The 22,930-nt window shown below is 52.7% G+C and overlaps 1 protein-coding gene, 1 long non-coding RNA gene and 1 pseudogene across 2 annotated transcripts in view; 1 reads left to right on the top strand and 2 right to left on the bottom strand.

Moving 5' to 3' along the window:
* The window catches only part of LOC127474816 (zinc finger protein 850-like), a 454,983-nt pseudogene extending 446,550 nt beyond the window's left edge, over positions 1 to 8,433 (top strand).
* The window catches only part of LOC127474810 (uncharacterized), a 1,039,526-nt gene that overhangs the window by 184,505 nt on the left and 832,091 nt on the right, over positions 1 to 22,930 (bottom strand).
* On the bottom strand, positions 7,939 to 21,336 carry LOC127474993 (uncharacterized). Its single transcript, XR_007906066.1, has 3 exons — positions 21,277 to 21,336; positions 20,941 to 21,108; positions 7,939 to 8,013 (listed from the first exon to the last, which is right to left on the bottom strand). It is a non-coding gene; the product is annotated as an uncharacterized LOC127474993 (long non-coding RNA).

Raw genomic sequence — 22,930 nt, 5'->3', positions numbered from 1 at the left:
AATTTTGCACTGTAAAATTTGGTAGTGAAAATTTTACCAAATGACAAAGTAAAGGATCTTTAAAGATAAGTAAGGCTGTGCAGAGGTTTATGACAGCCATTCAGACAGACTTTCTTTCATCATTAGATTGTTGTTGATCACAATTAGAAAACTTATAGCTTTGAAATGATCTTTTTTATGACCTTGTGGTAGTTTAAAAGCAATACCTCATTGGTTAAATAGGTTTTAGTTCGTGCTTCCTTTTAGTTAATGCTTTGAAAACGTGTTATCCTGATTTACACATAAAATCCTGCTGAAAAGCACGTGGCATTCCCTAGGATATGTGTGTTTAACTAGAATTAAATTAGCAGTGAGAGTGTTTAAAGAAATCTTCCATACTAGGACAATGTCTGTTTGCTTTACTATGGTGTTTTGTACAGTGACTCTTCAAATGCTCTACAATTCCATTGCATGGAAAATTATGAGTGTAATGGTGATTTTACACTGGGCTGTAATCAGTGCCTTCACACTTTGTAAATCATTAAATGAAATCTGGGTGCCACTAAAATAAGAAGAAATTTTATTTTTTACTTCAGCAGCCAAGATTTCACTTAGACAGAAGTTTTGTTTGATCAAAGAGTGAGAGAGATCTCATTAGGTACAAAATCACAGCCTTTTAATGAGTGTGAACATGGAGCATTCTCTTTTCAAGGATAAGAAAAACAATGCTGTTCCAGAAATTTCCATTGTGGGGAGTACTTGATGGAACTGGATGGAAGATTGTACAAAAGGGAGAGTGACAGAGGACAAAGGAGTATTCCATTGTAAAGTTACTGCTGATCACTGTTTTACAATTATGAGACAATTTTTTTTCCAACATGCATTTCTTTATTTACACTGTATATACTTATTTACAGTTAAAAATTTCTCTGTGGGATTTTTCTCTGTAGTTTCGAAAATGAATTTTAAAAATCTGAAATTTTATATCTGAATTCTTGAAACTCTTTGCATAATTAAAATATTTTTCCTTCATATAGCTTGTTTCCAACCAAACAGTAGCTTGGATACGATGTGAAAGGGGATATCCTTGTGCTGTAAGGAGTGGAAAATGTAAATACCTGCAAAATTCTGAGACAATGAGACACAAAGGCCACTGAGAGTGAAGAGAGAAAAGGAGAGAGAAAGGGAAGATACAGCAGTTTATTCTTTTCTATAGTAATGATACTTGCCAAACATACCTTAATGTCTGAGATTTCTGATGTTATTTGTTGGCTTTTTTACTGTCATCAGGTGAGTGAATATGACCTTTATGCAAAATAAGACAAGATCACAATTTTTTTTTCAAACTAAAAATAACCTCTTAATTTTCAACTTGTGTTAAAGAAACCTTTTCCCAGAGTTCTCTGCTGTCTTGCCATATAATTGAAGTGAGGGAATGAAAAAGTGCCCAAATACATCAGTCATGCCAAAGTCAAGGAAATCAAGATTTGGCCTTTTGCCTGCATTTTATAGAGAAACTGTCACAGCTGTCTCCCAAATAACTTTGATAGAAGAAAGAAGAAAACTGGACTTGAGTTCAGTTTGTGTTCCTCTCAGGAGGTGTCTTTCCTGACACCGTCCCTGCTCTTCTGCACTCCCAGGGAGCACTGGGACTTTGTTTTTCAGGGTGATTTGCTCCCTTCTAGCCCAGTCTGCAGCCACTTGGGATTTCTGTCTAATCAGAAGTTCTGCTCAGCTTTGCTGAACGAGTGAGAAGCAGAACTGGCACACAAACTCTCCGTACTCTGTAGTGTATTAATCAGTAAAATTCTCCCAGTTTTAAGCAGAGAGTTGTGCTATTTATCACAGCAAATAAAGTAAGGAAGAATTAGTCAAAATGGGGCAATGCTTGTAATTCTTCTGCATATATCTGAAATATTTCTTTGTGTGAACTCCCTTTCATCACTCCATAATTGTGTTACACTTATTTGCCTTTTCTGTGACTGTTTCAGAAGGAGGGCTTTTCTGTTCTTGTCTTCACAGCTCATAACTTTTATTCCTGGGATCAACTGTCTTCTCACATTTTTAAAAAAGCAGATTTTTATGATGTGGTAAGTATTAGTGAGCACAGTATGAGTGGAGTCTTGCCAGAGATTTCATTACTACTTCCTTACGTTCACATCCTAAATTTATAGCACTGTGTTGGCTTTTAAATTTATTCCTAAAGTCGTCTAGACTTTAGAGAAAAAAGAAAAAGAAGGAACAGGAAAAAATAAGAAAAAAAAAACAAAAACAAAAAAGAAAGAACATAAAAAAAAGAGGGGAAAAAAAGAGAAAGAAAAACGAAAAAAGAGGAATAAAAAAAGGAGAAATAAAAAAAGAAAGAAACGAACGAAAGAAAAAGGATATAATAAAAGAAGACAGAAAAACTAAACCCCCAAAGGCCTATCCTTTCTCGCCGCAAGGACTACAACTCCCACAATGCACCGCGCGGGGCGGAAGCCCAAAGAGGGCGGGCAGGGGCCGAGGCCGCGCGCTGATTGGCTGCGGGGCGAGTTTCTAAGGACGATGCGCGCGCAGGGCGAGCGCCATTTTGTCCGCGTGGAAACGAGTGGGGGAGAGGCGGCGTCCGCTGCGCTGAGCTGTGAGTGCGGGGGGGGCGGCGAGAGCGGGGTCTGGGGATCCGCTCGGGGGCTGCGGGGAGCGCGGGTGTGGGTGGAAAGGCTGGAGGGCTCGGGAGGGTTTAGCTCGGGGGTTCGGGGGTTCCCGGGGTCTTTGTGAGGGGTCCCTGAGGGGGTTCGGTGTCCTGAGGGGACTCAGGGAGGAGTTTGGAGGTCCCTGAGTGGGTTTGGGAGTCTCCAAGGGGGTTTTGATTTCTCAGGAGACTTGGGGGGGTCCCAGGTGGGCTTTGGGGGTCTGTGAGGAGGCTTGGGGGTCCTGGGGGCCTTTTCGGGGACCTTTTATGTAGTTTTGGGGTCTCTAGGGGGTTTACGGGGTCCCAGACTGTTTTGAAGGTCCCTGAGGGGGACTGGAGGTCCCTGAATAGGTTTGGGGTGTCCCAGGTGTGTTTTGCGTGTCACTGAGAAGGTTTGGGGGGTCCGAGGGCAGGATGAGGTCTCTGAGGGGATTTGAGGGGACCTGAAGAAGGTTTTGATGGGTCAAGGGAGGAATTTCAGGGGTTTTGAGAGGATTTTGGGGGGTCCCCTAAAGCCCAGCAGTGGGGTTCAGGGTGTCTCCCAGCCCCAAGGGGTCCTAGGGATGCCCCCCAAAATCCGGGTGGGGGGAGATGTACCACATCCTGGTAAGGGGATCCCAGTGCCCCCAGTATATCCCAATGACTTCCCAATGACCCTCAGTACAGCTTAGTAACCCCCTCAGTAACCACCCAGTGTGTCCCAGTGACCTCCCACTGCCCCCCAGTATGGCCCAGTGATCCTCCAGTGAGCACCCAGTAACCCCCAGTATGGCCCAGTAACCTCCCAGTGTCCCCCCGTGTGTCCTGGTAATCCCCCAGTAACTCTCCAGTTCTCTGCCAGTGACCCCCAGTGTACCCCAGTTCACCTCCAGTCCCTCCCAGTGTCCCTCAGTAACCCCCCAGTGCCCCCTGGTTCCCCCCAGTGTGTCCCAGTATGCCCCAGTAATCCCCCAGTGCCCCACAAAGCCCCCCGACTGTCCCCAACGTGTCCCCAGATGCCCTTGACCTTTCAGTGAGCGTGGGGGGGGCATTTTTGTTGTCAGAGGGTCAAGGGGGGGGCTCCTGGGGTGAGAATTAGGGTTCGGGACATCAGAGATGGGGTTTGGGGACAGTGGGGAGGGGTTTGGGAACAGAGGAATTGGGGGTGTCAAGGGGGGAACTGGGGCTGTGAGGAGGCCCTGGAGACATTGGAGACACCAGGGGGGTCTTGGGGTGTCAAGGGGGGAACTGGGGACACCAAGAAGGTCTTGGGGACACCAGAGGGGGTCTCAGGACTCACCTGCTCGTGGTGCAGTCCCTCATCTCCCCCCCAGGCCCTTTTAACTCCTCCCAAATGTCTCTTAACCTCTATTTTCCCTTTAATCCTCTCCCCCCATAGATCACTTTGATGCCCCAGTGCCCCAAAACCTGTTTTAACTCTTGCAAATGCACCCAAAGCCCCCCAAGCCCCCCCAAATCCCCATCCAACCGCCCCCAGATCCCTTCAAATCTCCCCAGTGCCCCCTCGAATCCCTCCCAACCCCCACAAAGAGGGATCACCCGGCACCCTAGGACAGGAACACAGTGGGCTGTACTGGGGGCACTGGGCTGTACTGGGAGGGCACTGGGGGGGGGCTCAGGTGTCCCACGAAAAGGTGGCCCAGCTCCAGGAGAGATCTGGGGAGCAGTGAGGAGGCACTGGTCTGTACTGGTCTGTCCTGGTCTGTACCCCCAATCCCCAAAGCCCCTCCCCAGCTCCCCCAGGACCCTCCCAGACCCCAAAGCCCCCCAGGCCTCCCAGGCCCCTGACATGGTCCTGCTGCCCCTTGAGCATCTGCAGCTGCTGCAGAACCAGGCATTTCATCAGCAAATGTGCAGGTGACACCAAGCTGGGGGTGTGTTGATGTGCTGGAAGGCAGGAGGGCTCTGCAGAGGGACCTGTGTGAGGAAGAGTGTGTCAGCAGGAGCAGGGAAGGGATTGTTGGGCTGGAGTGAGCGCTGGTGAGGCCACCCCTGGAGTGCTGTGTCCAGCTCTGGGCCCCTGAGTTGAGGAAGGCCCTGGAGGGGCTGGAGCAGGTGCAGAGAAGAGCAGCGAGGCTGGGGAAGGGAGTGGAGCACAAGTGGTGTGAGGAGAGGCTGAGGGAGCTGGGGGTGTTGAGGCTGGAGAAGAGGAGGCTCAGGGGAGACCTCCTGACTGTCTGCAAGTCCCTGCCAGGAGGTTGGAGCCAGGTGGGGGTGGGGCTGTTCTGCCAGGAAGCAGCAGTAGGACAAAAGGGCTGGGTCTGGACCTGTGCCAGGGGAGGTTTAGAGTGGATATTGGGAAGCAATTTTTTGCCAAGAGAGTCATCAGGCCTTGGAATGGGCTGGGCAGGGAGGGGGTGGAGTCAGCGTCCCTGGAGGTGTTGAAGGTGAGAGTGGATGTGGCCTCAGTGCCATGGTCTGGGAAGCACAGCGGGGTTGGATCAGGGGTTGGACTTGATGATCTCGGAGGTCTTTTCCAACGTGGCTGATTCTGTGATTCTGTGATTGCCATTCCTATGGCAGCACATGCTTGAGGCTCCATCCCCAGGGTGATAGAGATGTCTGTCCATATCTATCTCCAAGGTTAGTGTGTAAATGTGTGGTGTTAGAAAAGCAGGCTGAGTTGTGGGCTGGTTGTAGAAGGAGAAAGAAGCCCAGAGGCCAGTGCAAGCAGGCAGCCCTCAGCTTGCACCTGATGTCCCCTCCCTGCAGGTTCCTGTCCTTGAGCCCAGGCCCTGAGGTGAGGCTGAGAAGTGGCGCGGAGGTGAGCCCAGAGCTGTCCCTGAGGTGAGGCTGAGAATAAGTGCAAGGCAGAGGTGCTGCTGAGGAAGGAGAGCCCTGTGATGGGGAAGACACAAAGCTGTCACTGCCCATCCCCGAGCAGGTGCTGTGTCCATCCCCTGTGTGCCAGGTGAGCTGGGGCTTTGCTGCAGAGCTGCGGGTGCTGATTTGAGCGTCTCCAAGTGCTGAGATGGTGGGCACCCAGGAACACAAACTGTGCCTGGCCACGCAGCCTGCAAGGAGGAGCAGAGACAGCCGTGTCAGTGTGGGGGGCCAGGTTGTCCCTGTGCCTTCCCCTGCAGGCCCTGGCTGTCCCTGCTGGGCCCCTGTCCATCCCCATCAGGTCCCTGCCCGTCCCCCCGGGCTGAGCTCCCCCCAGGAAGTGCCGTGGAGCTGAAGCTGCTGCCATCCCCCCCTGCAGCCGCTGCCCCAGCCAAGGGAGCAGCAAAGGCAGGGCCAGGAGCAGAGGCAGCAGCAGGGGAGCCCTGGGGGGCCGGGAAGCTCTTGTGTGGGGCAGGAAAGAGGCACTGGGCACGAGGCCGGGGCTGTGCTGAGCAGGCCCAGCCCTCACATCCCCCCAGCCAACGCCGGCTGCCCGGGGGGCTTGGGAGGGACCCCCAGCCCGTGTGCCCCACACTGAGCTGGCAGAGAGAGAGCCAAGGGACAGGGCCACGGGTGAGGGACAGGCAGGGCCATTGCAGGGCCACGGTGAGGGCACAGCCTGTGGCAGCAGAGCTGCCCAGGGCCGGGGGCAGCCGGGGGTGTTGGTACCAGGCAGTGCTGGGGCCGAGCAGAGCACGAGGCCTCTTGCAGAGTCCTGGAGCAGCCTCCCACTTGCCAGCCCTGCCCTGGTGGGGTGACACTGTCCCCTCCCTGCAGGACACTCCCCCTAAAAACTTTCAAGGGGGCCTTTTGTGTATATTGCTGATTGATTCTGGGGACCTGAGGGAGCCTCTGCAATCCCATCCATGGGGCACAATCTCCTCTGCAGAGCTTGACTCCCTGCAGACTTTGCAGGGAAATCTGTGCTGGCAGCTGCATCCTGAGCCCGAGGGCAGTTTGTATCCCTGAGTGCTGATCCAACCTGGGGACCCAAGGCATCCTCTGCTGTTCCATCCATGCAGCAGGAGTCACCCTCTTGCCCTTGACTCCCTGCAGAGGAACAAGTGCCCTGTCTCATTTTGGGAGAAGCCAGATGCTGCCCCTGGGCCATCAGAAGTGGTGCTGAAGCCTCTTTCAGCCCAGCCCTGGGTGCAGTTTTCTCATCCCCTCACTGAGTGCCCACTGCCCCAGCCGGCACTGACCAACCAGGGCATTTGGCACACGTGATTTGGTGGTTTGGAGAAACAGCCCCCAAACTGGCAGGGGGCCAGAGAACCTCGAGGAACAGCCCTGGAGTGTTTTAAGTGACACTACATTAATACAGCTTTTGATTAATATATAGTAAGTCAATCAAGTTCTCATGAAGTGACCTCACTCTCCTCATCCTCACAATTAAACACCATGTTTTTCGGCTGAATCTTCATATTTTGGAGTATTTTCTGGCTAAACTTTAAGTTTTTGCCGTTTTTGGGGAGGGTTGCTATTTCTGAAGGGATTTTTTGCCTGAATCTCGATGGTTTGGGTTTTTCTGGGCTGAATCGTGGTGTTTTGGAGGTTTTTATGGACACAGGATGCCCAGTGAGTTCTAGAGATGGACTTGGGCAGGAGGAACCCCCAAGCCAACGTGCTCAGCTCTTGTTTTCCCCCCATCAGGATTTGTCCTTCCCAAAGCTTGGTCGGATGGAGGAGGAGGCTGCGAGGAAGAGGAAGATGCCTTGGGCCCCCCAGGCAGGTGAGGAGGAAGTCAGTGTCCCTTTGGGCGGGTGTTGTGCTGGCTCTGTCAGCCCAGCATGGCCCCGGCTGCAGGACAACCCCGCTGGCGCCGCCGTCCTGCCGGGGCCGGAGTTGGGGGGATGTCCTTGGCCTTCCCTGTGGGCCGGAGGCAAATCCCCTGCCTGTCCTTCTTGCTTCCTGCCCCAGGCCCCGAGCTGAGGAGGGAGAGCGCGGAGGACAAATCCCCCCGTGAGACCCTGGTGGGAGAGGCCGTTTTGAAGGGCTCCCCGGCGCAGGAAGGCAGCGGGGAGGAAAAGGGCCGGAGATCCCCCCACAGGAGGGGCTCCAAAGCCATCCCTTGGTGCTCTGAGGAGGAAAGAGCCAGCCTGTGCCGGGAAGGCGGCCAGAGCTTGAGGGGGAGCTCTGAGCTGGTGGTCCCTGAGCAGCCTCCCAGCAGGGAGAAACCCTTCAAATGCTTGGAATGTGGGAAGAGCTTCAAGAACAGCTCCCACCTGATCCGACACCAGCACATCCACACTGGGGCACGTCCCTACACGTGTGGGGAATGTGGGAAGAGCTTCAGCCAGAGCCCTCATCTGATCAAACACCAGAGTGTCCACACTGTGGAACGGCCCTACATGTGTAATGGTTGTGGGAAGAGCTTCAGGCACAGCTCCAGCCTGATCCGACACCAGCACATCCACACTGGGGAACGGCCCTACATGTGTGGAGAATGTGGGAAGAGCTTCAGGGACAGCTCCCACCTCCGCACCCACAAGCTCATCCACACAAGTGAACGGCCCTACAAGTGCTTGGAATGTGGGAAGAGGTTTCAGACCAGCTCACATCTCCGCAGGCATGAGCAGACACACAGGGATGAGAGGCCCTTCTGCTGCACCGACTGTGGGAAGGGCTTCAAGTACAACTCCCACCTCATCACCCATCGGCGCATCCACACTGGGGAGAGGCCCTATAAGTGTGGGGAGTGTGGGAAGAGCTTCCCCCACAGCTCTACCTTCACCAAACACCAACGGACCCACCAGTAAGGGAAGCCCTGCCAGTGCCCCGACTGCGGGTAGAGCTTCAACCGCTGCTTCCACCCCGAATGAAGCCCCTGATGGGGAGGCAACCCCTGGTGTCCAGTGACTGTCAGTCCATCCCTTTCCACCACAAAGGGCCAGTCCCCTTTCCCAGGGGCAGGTTCTTCCAACAGAGCCCTTCCTGTGTGGGGGGTGTGTGTGGAGATTCCTGCCTTGGCTGGGGGCCCCCCAGGGTCACTGCTGGAGGTTGAGAGCAGAGATCTCCCCACGAGCATTGGTCTGGGGGAGTTCCATCCATCTCTAATTAAGAATTATTGCTTTTGTGCCAGCTTGAGTAGAATTGCTTCAACAATTGCTTTAGTGTAGAGCACTGTCCTATCTTATGCTGTACTCCTGGTAGTTTTAGTGTTTCTGTTGTGCAGTAAATAATTCTGATGAAGATCTTTTGTCTGATCATTTGTAATTCTAAATAAATTCATTTCTATCAATAGATCTGATTTGCCATCATTAAAAGCTGGGGGACAAAAGTGTTTCAGTCACACCTCTGTAATTCCTCTAAACTGGGTTTAGTTATGTTTTGTTGGCATAACCCAAGTCTGAGATTGGATCCAGCAGCCCCCAGCACCCCACAGGAAGTTGGGAGCTCAGGGGGGCCACCCCCCATTGCCAACCCCCCTGTGCCCAGAGACCCCCATGGGACCGTCAGACTCTCCAGACAACCCTCCCTTTTCCACCCTTCTCCCTGTTCCTTCCATATTCCCATTGTCCCCTCAATCCCCCATTTCCCCCTGAACAGTTTTTGGGTCCCAACCCTCACTTTTTGCCGCCTCTCCTGTGGGCACTGAAGGAGAAAATGAGGCTGCACACACAGAGTTCCATTTCAGGACTTGTCCACCCATCTTTCCAGTGTCCCCCTTTCATTGGGGTTCCTTTGGAAACAGCGCCTGGGCTTTGTCTTTTAGTCCACTGGAATTCCCAGCATGGCCCCAAAGCAGTGCCCTGATCCCACACATTCCCCTCCCCTCATGTGCTGGCTGTGTTCAGCCACCAGAGAAAAACACAGGCTGCCATGCAGAGCGTTCCAAGTGGTTTCCACTTTGGCAAACAGCACTCTCTGGATGGAAAACACCAGTCAAGGCCAAAACACTCCTTTTGGATCCTGATTAGCTGAATGCAGCTGCTGCTGCCTTGTGTTGTTCCCACAGACATTCTCAGGATTCCTTTGCTTCCAGGAGGCCCCACATGTCCCAATGGCCCCTGGATTCCATGAGCTTCCACAGTCTCCAAAGGTTCCTTTAGTTCCATGAGGCCCTGCAGACCCAAAATGCCCTTTGGATTCTCGGAGATTTCCCACTGTCCCAGGGTCCCTTGTGCTTCAGAAGGAGCTGCAGTGGGGCAGTGGCCCCTTGGTTCCGTGAGCTCTGCAGTGTTCCAGGAATCCTTGGGTTCCAGGGGATCCTGCAGTTTCACAAGGAGCACTTGAATGCAGGAGGTTCTGCAGGGTCCCAATGGCCCCTGGATTCTGGGAGGTTCAGAAAATATCTCCGGGCTCCCTTGGTTCCAGGAGGACACACATGTCAGCAGGAACCCTTGGTTCCAGGAGGTTCGACAGTGTCCCAGAATTCCTTTGATTTCATGAGGCCCTGGATTGTCCCAATGGCCTCCTGATTCCATCAGCCCCCTCAATGTCCCAATGGTCCCTTGGTTCCATGAGTTTCTGCAGCGTCCCAGGGTTCCTTTTGTTCCATGGGGAGCTGCAGTGTCACAATGGGCCCTGAATTCCAGGAGTTTTGCCAGGGTGACAGTGCTCCCTTGATTCCATGAGATTGCCCAGTGTCCCAGGACTCCTTTGGCTCCAGAAGGCCCTGCAGTGTCCCAATGGTCCTTGGTTCCATGAGGTTCCACCATGTCCTTGCTGGAATATGCATGGCTGTAATGCTGCCCCACCTGCAGAGCTGCCTCCAGCTCTGGGCTCCAGCACAGGAAGGACATGGACCTGTTGGAGCGAGTCCAGAGGGGAGCAGCAAGAGGATCAGAGGGATGGAGCAGCTCTGCTGTGAAGAAAGGCTGAGAGAATTGGGATTGTTGAGGCTGGAGAAGAGAAGGCTTTGGGGTGATCTAATTGTGGCCTTGTAGTGCCTGAAAGGAGCCAACCAGAAAGATGGAGAGAGACTTTGGACAAGGGCCTGGAGTGACAGGACAAGGGGCAGTGGCTTCACACGGATAGAGGGAAGGGTTGGAGGAGATAGTAGGAAGGAAATCTTTCCTCTGAGGGTGCTGAGATTCTCCTGAAGGCCCCTCCCAAGCCAAAGCATTCCATGATTGTGGGACTGGTGGGTGAGGTGGTGGTCGGAGCCGTCTGGGGCACAGGGACCCAAAATGAGGGAGTTTTCCATTGTGGGGGAAGGAAGGAGGGGGCAGCAGAACTGACCCCTTGGACACCTGGCAGGCAGGCTTTGGCTGGAAGCTGGTTATGGGGAGCTGAGTGAAGCCCCCACAATGCAGGAGGAAATGGTCAGTGACCTACTCTGCCAGTGAGACCCCCCCAAGTGCCTGGGCCCACATGGGATGCAGCCAAGAGTCCTGAGGGAGCTGGAGAAAGAGCTGGCCAAGCCACTCTCACTCATTCCCCAGCAGTGCTGCAGAACTGCACAAGTCCCAGCTGACTGGCAACAAGCACATGGGATGCCCATGCACAGGAAGGGCCCAAAGGAGCATCTGGGGAACTCCTGGCCTCTCCCATTGACCTCAGGACCAGGGAAGTCCATGCAGCAGATCCTCCTCAGTGCCATCCCATGGCAGTGGCAGGACAACCAGGGGATCAGCCCCAGCCAGCGTGGGGTTGGGAAAGGCAGGTCCTGCCTGACCAACCTCATCTCCTTCTCTGACAAAGGACCCACTCAGCAGCTGAGGGAAAGGCTGGGGATGTGTCTCTGTGGAATTCCAGAAAGCCTTTGGCACCATCTCCCCCAGCATCTCCTGCACAAACTGGCTGCTCATGGCTTGCCCAGGGAACTGTTTGCTGGGTGACAAAGTGTCTGATGGCCCAGGGAGTGGTGGGGAATGGAAGGAAATTCAGGTGGGGCCGGGCAGTAGTGGGGTTCCCAAGGGTTCAGGGTTGGGGCTGCTCCTGTTTAACATCGTTCTGGGTGACCTGGGGCAGGGGATCGAGTGCCCCCTCAGGAAAGTCATGGACAACACCACGTTGGGTGTGAATGTGGATGTGCTGGAGGGCAGGAAGGCTCTGCAGAGGGATCTGGACAGGCTGGATCAATAAGGCCAAGTGTCAGGGCCTGCCCTTGGGTCCCAACAACCCCCTGGAACGCTCCAGGCTGGGGGCAGAGGGGCTGGAGAGCTGCTCAGCAGGAAGGGACTTGGGGGTGCTGCTTGACAGGGACTGGATATGAGGCAGAGTGTGCCCAGGGGGGCAAGAAGGCCAAGGGCATGGTGGCCTTTGTGGAGAAGAGTGTGGACAGCAGGAGCAGAGAACTGATTGCCCCTCTGTGCTGGGCACTGGGGAGGCCCCACCTGGAGTGCTGTGTCCAGTTCTGGCCCCTTGTGCTGGTTTAAGAGTTAACCAGCAGGGGAAATGAACTCAATTCAAAGGAGAGATTATAAATCAGAATAACAATTTATTAAAATAATACACTAAGTACAATTATACAAATAAACAATTGGTCTTAACCCACAAAACCCAAATGTATAACCCAGTACCCTGGGGCATGAACAAAGTGGTGTTCCTTGGGCCCCCCCTTGAGTCCAAAGTAAAGGGAGAGGGGGAAAAACCTTCTGGTGGGAGAGCTGTTGCAGTCTGGTCAAAAGTGGTGATTGCAGTCCAGTTGAGGGTGGTGGTCTCAGTCTGGTTGAGATCAGTGAGCTGCAGTCCTCCTCTGGATCCCGCAAGTGGTAGTAAGGTTCTGAAATTCCAGGTTTATATATTCTCCAGTTCAGGCAGGAATGCCCAGTCCTCCCCTCAGAGCGGAGAATTCCATAAATGGATGCTTCGTCCTTCCCTCAGAGTGGGGAATTCCATAAAAGGGTATGAGGATGCTCAGTCCATAAAAGGGTATGAGGTTGCTCAGGAACATCCTCCCCCCCTTGCAGGCCTCTACTGACAACAGTTTCTGGGACAATGGCATGGAAGGCCATAGAATACACACTTTTGGGCTACACTCATCCAGTGATGAATCGGTCCCAGCTGTCCTAACCAGGACACATGGCAACCATCATACCTCCCACTGCTACGGACATTTACCATGGCAAACCTCATACATTGTATTACTAGGGACGGTTACCATGGCAAACAGCATACATTCCCACTGTTTTGGTCGGTTACCATAGCAACCATCATACAGTCCTGTTTCTATGGTCAGTTACCATGGCAACCATCATACATTCACGTTGCTATGGTCAGTTACCATGGCAACCACCATACATTCTCGTCACTACAGTCAGTTACTGTGGCAACCATCATACTTCCCATTGCTATTGTTGGTTACCATGGCAACCACATACAGTCTCATTGCCAGTGTCAGTTACCATGGCAACCATCACACATTTCTATTGCTATGGTTGGTTTTCATGGCAACCCTCATACATTCCCATTGCTACACTCAGTTACCATGGCAACCACCATACATTCCCATCGCTACAGTCAGTTTCTGTGGGAACCTCTTGGTTCCTCTTGGACAGAAGCAGATGCAGATGAGCCTCCATCTTGTCCACCAACCTGCCAGCTGTGCTCTAAAGGCCTGTGGCCCAAGGGGTGTCTTCACCAAGACCCTGCACAAACCTCTGGGACCCTTTGCATCCTGTCGTGGGGCCTTTCCAGTCAATTCCAGGGTTATCAAAGCCAACTTGAATGGGCTCTTTGTCTCACACCACAATGTCACCCAAACCACTCTCTCCTCTGACCCTCACCCACAAAAGTTCACCCAAGTTGTTCATCCCCTAGAGCAGCTCCACAGGTCCAAGAAGCTCCTTCCCGCTGAGGACACCTCTCTCCTGCTCTTTCTCTCCTGTGTCTCCTTGGCCTTCTCTCCCAACCCATCACAGCCCTGCAACCTGGGAACTGTCTCAGCAGGCCTGGGCTGTTATTGCCTGCAAGTGGAATGAAGAGAGACTTGGGGCTGCAGCTCCTCCTGCCTGTGCCCCACACGCAGGGAATTGGGGCCTGTCTGGCTGCAGCCCCTCAGGGGGCACCGGGGTAAGAACAGACTTGCAGTGGGGAAAGCTGCTCTGAAAGCCCCGAGAGCTGGGCTGTGCAGAGGCTTTGCTGACAATGGCCTTAGGGGTGGACGTGCTGGGACTCAGGCCCAGGGGGAAAATCCCAGGCCTGATCCCTGAGGAGATCAGCACATGCTGCTGAAATGCTGGGGGAGAGAAGAGCCAGCAGAGGGAGGAAACAAGTGTGGACAGCCTGGGCTGATGTGCTTTGGACTCGTGCCTGGCCCGGCCTTGGTTGGGCAGAGAAGGGACAGCCTTTGTGTCCCTGCAGGGCTGGGATTCACTCCCTGTCCAAAGGCCCCCAATATGTCTGGGAAGCCCTGGGTGGTGCCTGTCACACAACTGCTGGGAATGGGGAGGGGGTTCCTGCACAGGCCCTGTGCTGTCCATGGCAGCTGCTGCACTTGTGCTGCAGAGCCCTGGCACCTCCCCTGGCACTACAGGCCCCTCTTTGGCTGTTCAATCCAGGCTCAGCTGCCCTGAATTAGGTTCAGCAGTGAAGGGATGTCCAGGAGACAACTGCTATTGTACTCTAAAGACACATAGAAAATACCTCTGATAAAGAACAGGAGAGAGACCTCTCTCCCTGTGCCACCTGACTCCATTTGGTCACCTGAACACCTCTAGGGGCTGCCCTGGACAGAAGGAACAGTGACAGGTTCCCCTGTCCTACACGTGGGCACCTTCTGCCACTGAAGTTGGCCAAAGCAATGTCCCAGCAGCCTCCAAGAAGATCCCACAGCTGCTGCCCTGTCCCTAGGAACTGCTCCATTGCAGCCTGCAGTTCCCAGCAGGAATCTTGGTCACCTCTGGCCCCTCAGGAGGAACCAGGGCTTTGTGTCCCAGCAGGTCACTCCTGGCTTTGGTCTTCATTCATTGCCATGGGAGCTGGGACAAGGAGTCACCTGCAGGGGCCTGTTTTGGGCCCACTGAAGTGGGGCAGGAGGAATCCCAGCCCATGGGGGTTGTGGAGGGAGCTGAGTGTCCTTCTGGCCCCAGGTCTGCAGAGCCACAAGGAGACACCTCTGTTGACTCAGCTGAGTCCTTCCCTCAGTGCAGGTGAAGGAGATCCCTCCTGGGCACTGTCTGGGTTTCCTGTCTAATGATGGGACATGAAAAGGGGACTCTTGGACTTAACTCTGTGTCTGTTTGGAGACATGACCCTGCTGAAAGAAGTGTCTGTACCCAGCTGAGAGAAGGAACATGATTATTTCCTTCAGCTGTGTGCCAGCAGGTTCCCCTGGAGCCCCAGGGACAGCTGGAGGGAGCCCAGAGGGGCAGAGAAAGGGCTGCCTGGGGCTGTTGCTGTGCTGCTGAGCTGGGCCGGGCTCCTGGCACACAGGGAGCTCCTGGCAAGCAAGAAGAGCTTCAAAGAGACAGCTCTGCTGGTGAGCAGCTCCTCTGCACAGCCCAGCAGGGCTGAGGGCACTGCCTGCAGCACCCACGGCACAGGAGAGAAGGCAGAGAGATGAGAGGCAGCCAGGGCTGGGAGGTGACTGAGCTCTCACTACAGGAGAAACCTTCCCAGGATTTGAAGGAAGAATTCTCTGGCTGTAGGAAAGTTCAACTTGCCTTCCTGGAGGCATCTCCTAAAGCTGCCACATCCCACAGCTTCCAGGATCTTTCAGCAGGACTCTCCCAGTTGCTGCAGTGCAGGGGAAGTGGCCATATGGCAGAGCAGGGCAGGAGCTGCAGGCAGCAAGGGCAGAGAGGAGAAGGGAGCAGGAGGTTCAAGGGATCCTGGGGTGGGAGGACAGGGCAGAGCTGTTCAGGGCAGGAACCTTGCCAGCCCTTTGCCAAGTCCTCCCTGGCTCTTCCTGCACACACAAAGCCTTGGGCTCATCCAGACTCCAGCTGCTTTTCTTGGCACTATTTCTTTCTTAGGCTGTTTTCTGACAGGAAGAAAAGCTCCACCAGCTCTGACACCCCCCTTCCAGACCTCTCAGGATACTCCTCTACTGTCCTCAATCTTTGCACCCCTGACCCCTGAGTCCTCAGCCTCTATATACGGGTCATGTACTTGAGGCCCCAAATTCCTTCCTGGGAGATCTCTGGGACCTCTCCAAAGTTTTGGAAGATGACAATAGAGTGCTCTGATCCCAGGAAACACAGAGGGACACTTTTTTCCAAGGGTTGTCTTGGCAGAATGAGGCACAATATCTTTAAACTTTCTGGCACAAGGGAGCTCTGAGCTCTGGGTACGGAGGGAGCTCCAAGTGCCAACCACGGGAGTGGGAGCTACAAATCATCAGGGCTTGTGTTCTTTGGAGGGCCAGGCACTGGTGAGAGTGGGGTGTGTGTGCACATGGAAGGACTTGAAGGGCACAATGAACTGTCTCAAAACACTGTCAAAGCAGGAAAATCCCATAAGGCACCACAACACATCAGCACTGGTGGCAAACAGGAAGGCCTTTAATTCCAAGGCCTAAAGGGAGGTGAAGCTTTGGAAGTAGCCCCCAGGACAGAATTGCACTGTGCAGACTGTGGGAAAGAGCAGACAGCCCCAAGAGGAAGCCAGGGCTGGTAAGGCAGGTCTGGGGAACCCATCCAGACAAAGATTCCCACCTGCAGACTGGAAGCACACCGGGCAAAACTCCCACCGTGGCAAGCTGTGGGAAAGGAAGCAAGTCCTTGTAGATGTGCCAGCCCAAGCTGTGGGAACAGCATCTACCCCCCTGAATACCCGGGGCTTGGGCTGGATAAAAGTGATAGCCCAGAAGCACAACTTGGGGACCCTCCACCGAGCAGAGCAGGGTGAAGAAGGACCGGTGGGAGCCTCAGGGGTCTCCATGGTGTGATACATTTACTTCATCTCTGTCTCTCTCTCACTGGCTTCCCACCACCTCCTTCTTCTCTCTCTCTCTTTCTATTTCTTCCTTTCTCTCTCCCTCCTATTTACTGTAAATCAAACCTGGACTGCTGACTGTGGCACATGGTCTCCTTTGCAGCTGAATTTAGGCAGCAGTGTTATTTAATAATGGGAACCTGAGAGTATCCATGAGGTTTTACAGTGTGGGAATCAGGCACACCCTTCAAGATGGATCTCTCACTATTATCCCAAGCTCTTTTTTAGTGGAAGTTTCTTTACGGAAGCTGAAGTGCATCTCTGTCTCAGACAGCCAAGGATAAGGTGACTGAGGGAATTCAGTTGCTCTCTTTAATTAATACAGGATTATTTCCCTATCATTTGGTGAAGCTAATAATGTGACTGGTGGAATGTCAGTAACAATTAAATCATAAACTAGTGCAGCACCAAAGGGAAAACTTACTTTAGTTATGGAGTATTGCCAGCAGAAATATTGAAAATCTTATCCATATTTACACTGATAAAATACCACATGTACTTCCTGGGATACTGCAAGCTTTCTACAATCCTTGTGGCATGTCTTTACAGAGCAAGAGTGAACATTTTGAGATGATACCTTAAAAAATGAGTTGCAGTTCTATTGTTTCTTGAAGAGATCCTTCTAGGGGTTTCCACCCCTTGGGGTCTACCACTTTTCTTAGCCTCTGGGGGAAAACGAAGTCCAAACTACTACAGCACCACATCCTAAACGCAGGAACACGTTCAAGGTCAATGTCCTATTTTAGACCTTTTCAGCAGCTGTGATATTGTGATAATCACACTTAAAATATTCCTCTAGAAAGAATAAATTAGCCCTTTTCATTAGAAGTATTCTTATGATCAAAAACAAATCTGAAAGAGAACAAATTCAGATTTCTTTTTTTTGTTTGTTGGTTGTTTATTTTTCAGCAACGCAATAAATTGCTGTCCCTAACTGGGATGGCTTTTCTACCCAAGAATTAAAAATAAAAACCCCAAAGTTCACTATATTCTGCACTTATATTACCTTTGGGTTTTTTTGGAGGCCTCCTCTATGTAAAAATACCTTCCTTAAAATGCATTTATGCTTTCTGTAACAACCAAACCATTCCAGCTGACATACCATTCTATCACCAATACTGCAGTGAAATGTAATATCCCACTAAAGCAGAAGGGAAAGAAGACAACTGAGCATCAGCAGCTATTCCTAAGCAAGATCAGGGGTTTAGCTCCATCTAACTGAGGGATGAGATGTGCCCCTCAGTGGGTCTCTTCCCACTCCCCCACCAGCCCTTCTACCCGACTGCAAGCTCAAAGTTCTAAAAAGAGAAGAAGAAGCTGGAGCGTCAATATTTCCCCAGTGCAAACCCCAATAATCTTTGCTGGGAGCTGACAGGAATTGCTGTTCCACTGCCCTGGGATATCCTGGCTTGAGGCGAGAGCGCAGCCCCGCCCAGAGCCCCCAACCCCTCTGAGAGCTTTTGTAGGGTCTGTTTGTCCATGTCCCTGTGGCAGAGGCTCCCCCGACACCTGCCCTGGAGCTGGTCCAGCTGCTGGACCAAACAAGGCATTGTCCAGCCTGCCTTCCCCCAGCCCCGACCGCCCCAGCCCATCTTCCATCGCTCTGCTTCCTTTTCCTGCCCCTGCTCCCCCTCCGCTCCCTTCCCTCGGGCATTTTTATTAGGAATGTTCTTGCTGTTCTCACTGTCCAAGCATGAGCTGATCCCCAGGGGAGCCTGTGGAATGTAACCCCTCAAGCACTAAATTCCTTCCCCTGTTCCAAAGACACGGGTTTGTTGTTGCTGCCCCTCCCGCTGAGCACCAGCTCCATCTCCTGCTCCTGCCCAGCGGCTTTGCAGAAATCCAGGGCTGGGTGTGGATTGAAGGCTGTGGCAAGGGACAGGATAAAGTTGCTTGGTTTCCACCCTTGGTGTCTCAGTGTTTGTGATCTTGGGAATCCTCACAAACCTGGAACAATGGCAGATTATCTGTTGTGGCAGGATATGTAGCTGGAGATTGTTTTGATCTGAGTATAAATCTTCCTTGAAAGTACAACTGATAGAAAACAATGTAAAAAAAAAGGGAAATGTAAATAATAAGAAAAAAAATAGTAAAAAAAAAGGAGAGAAAAAAGAGAAAAAAGAGAAAAAAAAAAGAGAAAAAAAAGGAAAGAAAAAAAGGAAAAAATGAGAAAAAAAGAAAGAAAAAAGAGAAAAAAATAAAAAAGAGAGAGAAAAAAGGGGAAGAAAAGAAAAAAGAAAGGAAAAAGAAAGAAAAAAAGAGAAAATAAAAGAAGACAGAAAAACTAAAAACCAAAACGCCCGATCCTCCCCCGCCGCAGGGACTACAACTCCCACAATGCCCCGCGCAGGCGGGGGGCGGGCAGGGGCCGTGGCCGCGCGCTGATTGGCTGCGGGGCGGGTCTGTAAAGGCGGAGGGCGCGCGGAGCGAGCGCCATTTTGGCCTCGTGGTCGGGAGTGAGGAGGACTCGCCTGCGGCCGCTGCACTTCGCTGGGTGAGTTGGCGGGGGGGCGGCGAGAGCGGGGTCTGGGGATCCCCTCGGGGGCTGCGGGGAGCGCGGCTGTGGATGGAAAGGCTGGAGGGCTCGGGAGGGTTTAGCGGGGGGGTTCGAGGGTTCCCGGGGACGTTTTGAGGGGTCCCTGAAAGGACTCGGGGGGGAGGTTGAAGGTTCCTGAAGAGTTTTGGGGAGTCTGATAGGGGTTTTGTTTTCTGAGAAGATTTGGAGTGTCCCAGGTGGGCTTTGGAGGTCTGTGAAGAGGGTTAGGGGTCCTGGGGGGCCTTTGCGGGGACCTTCGAGGCAGTTTTGGGGTCTCTGGGGGGTTTAAGGGGTCACAGACAGTTTTGAGGGCCCGTGAAGGGGATTGGGGGTCCCTAAATGGGCTTGGAGAGTCTCAGGTGGGTTTTGTGGGTCACTGAGAGGGTTTAGGGGGTGCTGGGGAGGGATGAGGGGTCCTTGAGGAGGTTTCGATGAGTCGACGGGGGAATTTCAGGGGTTTTGAGGGGATTTTGGGGGGTCCCCTAAAGCCCAGCAGTGGGTTTCAAGGGATCCTCCAACCCCCAGGGGAGGGGTCCTATGGATGCCCCCAAAAATCCGGGGGGGGGGAGATGTACCACATCCGGGTAAGGGGATCCCAGTGCCCCCAGTATATCCCAGTGACCTCCCAGTGCCCCTCAGTATGGCCCAGTAACCCCCTCAGTGACCAGCCAGTGTGTCCCAGTGACCTCCCACTGCCCCCCAGTATGACCCAGTGATCCTGCAGTGAGCACCCAGTAACCCCCAGTATGGCCCAGTAACCTCCCAGTGTCCCTCCGTGTGTCCTGGTATCCCCAGGTAACTCCCCAGTGCCCCCCAGTGTGCCCCAGTTCCCCCCGAGTCCATCCCAGTGGTCTCTCAGAGGGCCCCTGAAAGCCTGGTGAGGGGGGGCACGGAGAAGGGGAAGCCTGGACAGTGGGGACCCCTGGGATCCCCTAAGACAACAAAGTGGAGAACCTGGAGAGGGGGAATTTCTGGGAATGCGGCATCCCGAAGGCGAGAATCAGAGGAGAAGGGAGCCTTGGGACCCCCAACACTCCCAGCATCTCTAGGTAGAACCCCCAGGATCCCAGACAGGGGAGACTCTCTGAACCCTAGAGGGGGGAAACCAGAGAAGGGGAACTCTTAGGAGAATTTTTTTGGGCTCATCTTCATATTTTAGAGTATTTTTTAGGTGAATCTCAACTTTTTTCAGTTTGGGGGGGCAGGAGTCTTCTCACTCTTTCTTATAGGCTTTTACCTGAATCTTGATGATTTGGGGTTTTCTGGGCTGAGTCTCGGTGTTTTGGAGGTTTTTATGGTCACAGGATGCCCGGTGAGTTCTAGAGATGGACTTGGGCAGGAGGAACCCCCAAGCCAACGCGCTCAGCCCTTGTTTTCCCCCCCATCAGGATTTGTCCTTCCCAAAGCTTGGGCGGATGGAGGAGGAGGCTGTGAGGAAGAGGAAGATGCCTTGGGCCCCCCAGGCAGGTGAGGAGGAAGTCAGTGTCCCTTTGGGCGGGTGTTGTGCTGGCTCTGTCAGCCCAGCATGGCCCCGGCTGCAGGACAACCCCGCTGGCGCCGCCGTCCTGCCGGGGCCGGAGTTGGGGGGATGTCCTTGGCCTTCCCTGTGGGCCGGAGGCAAATCCCCTGCCTGTCCTTCTTGCTTCCTGCCCCAGGCCCCGAGCTGAGGAGGGAGAGCCCGGAGGACAAATCCCCCCGTGAGACCCTGGTGGGAGAGGCCGTTTTGAAGGGCTCCCCGGCGCAGGAAGGCAGCGGGGAGGAAAAGGGCCGGAGATCCCCCCGCAGGAGGGGCTCCAAAGCCAGCCCAGGGTGCTCTGAGGAGGAAAGAGCCAGCCTGTGCCGGGAAGGCGGCCGGAGCTTGAGTGGGAGCTCTGACCTGGTGGTCCCTGATCAGCCTCCCAGCAGGGGGAAGCCCTTCAGGTGCTTGGAATGTGGGAAGAGCTTCAAGAGGAGCACCACCCTCCTCACCCACCAGCACATCCACACTGGGGCACGTCCCTACCCGTGTGGGGAATGTGGGAAGAGCTTCAGGCAAAGTTCCAACCTTATCCAACACCAGCGCATCCACAGTGGGGAATGGCCCTACACATGTAGGGAATGTGGGAAGGGCTTCAGTGACAGGTCCACTCAACGCACCCACCAGCGCATCCACACTGGGGAACGTCCCTACAAGTGTGGGGAATGTGGGAAGAGTTTCAACTGCAGCTCCAACCTCCGCACCCACCAGCGCATCCACACTGGAGAACGTCCCTACACGTGTGGGGAATGTGGGAAGAGTTTTAGGCACAGCTCCACCCTCCACTCCCACCAGCTCATCCACACTGGGGAACTTCCCTACACATGTGGGGAATGTGGGAAGAGCTTCAACTGCAGCTCCAACCTCCTCAGCCACCAACGCATCCACACTGGGGAGCGGCCTTACACGTGTGGGGAATGTGGGAAGAGCTTCAGTGACAGCTCCAATCTTCGTGCCCACCAACGCATCCACACCGGGGAACAGCCCTACACATGTGGGAAATGTGGGAAGAGGTTTCAGACCAGCTGGAATCTCCTCAGGCACGAGCGGACGCACACGGATGAGAGGCCCTTCCGCTGCACCGACTGCAGGAAGGGCTTCAAGCAGAATGCTCACCTCATCACCCACCGGCGCATCCACAGCGGGAGAGGCCCTACAAGTGTGGGGAGTGTGGGAAGAGCTTCACCCACAACTCTACCTTGACCAAACACCAACGGACCCACCAGTAAGGGAAGCCCCACCAGTGCCCCGACTGCGGGAAGAGCTTCGACCGTAGGACTGACACACAAAAAAGGTTTCAAAAGGTCCTCAGGATTTTGAGTATCTGCACTCCAACATCAGTTTATTCTTTTGAATATGTGTAAGTTTAACCTCATTTTAGTCTGAAAGCCAAATTCACCACTACCCCATTCCCTGATAACCGTGGGCTGGTTCTGACAAGTGAGGCAGAAATTACCCACTGCCCAGCAAAAACCAGTGGGGCCAGCCAGTGGTCTCTGCCCTGGCAGCCCAGTTTCCCCAGTCTCATCTCAAAATGACCAGTTACACTGAAGCAAATAGCACTGGAACCAGTGCAACAAGCCCCAGTCTGACTGTCACACCTGCTCACGTGTCCTGTTTTCTGCTGCTCTACAGACTTCCTTGTATAAAATACAATGGAAAAATGAACAGGTTTTGGGGTTGTTTTGGTTTTGGGCTCAGGTGGTTTTTTTCCCCCCACTGTTCTCATTAACCTCATTTCAAATCTATTTCAGTGTTTGAAGATGAATTAAAATTTTGAATGATTTTTAATGTCAATGCCTTGACCAAAGTATCAAAACATGAAAAATAAAAAAAAAAAACCGAAGCTGTCCATTTTTGTCACAATCATACACTCAGAAGTACTAACATAAGCACAGTGAAACCCCCATAAATAAGACCATTAAAATAATTTTAATATTTACATATTAATAAATTTTTAATAACTTTAACATAAGGAAATTTAATTCCTGACATCAGCTTTCCCCACCTCCCAAAAAGGTAATTTAGTTACATCTTAGTCACCCTTGAAAGGCTCTTTCCAGTTGGGTTGGCCTCTGCCTTAGACACTCATGAGATCTACCAAAACCAACTTAAGGGCAAATTTCCCCACCAGGTTCAACTGCATTGGTTGTACCAAAATCTTTGCAAGTAACCCCACATCTTTCATCTTAAACTCTTCTCTCAGCCTTGTAAAATAATTAGCAGTAAACAGAGCTGATAATGTGTTATAATTAAGGACATGTTCTTGTTATCAAAGTTATTCATACAGCAAAAAGATGCCACAGGAATGGCCAAAATATTAATAGCAACTTCTACACTTTGGAAATCTACATTTGGTTTAAAAGGTTTCACAGTGGTTGTTTCCTTAGGAATTCAGGCACATTTTACTAACAAGTTTCAATAAAGTTACAAAAACATCTTCCTCCACCAAGACACATGCAGTGATCCTAACCTGAGGTAGGCACTGAAAAGCCCAATTTTTTTCTTAGCTGTCACG

The sequence above is a fragment of the Manacus candei genome, unplaced genomic scaffold (genome assembly GCF_025592945.1).
Source record: "Manacus candei isolate 608988 ecotype Guabito, Panama unplaced genomic scaffold, ASM2559294v1 h1tg000045l, whole genome shotgun sequence".
In the NCBI taxonomy this organism is placed as follows: Eukaryota; Metazoa; Chordata; class Aves; order Passeriformes; family Pipridae; genus Manacus; species Manacus candei.
This window is presented reverse-complemented; position numbering and strand designations above follow the sequence as displayed.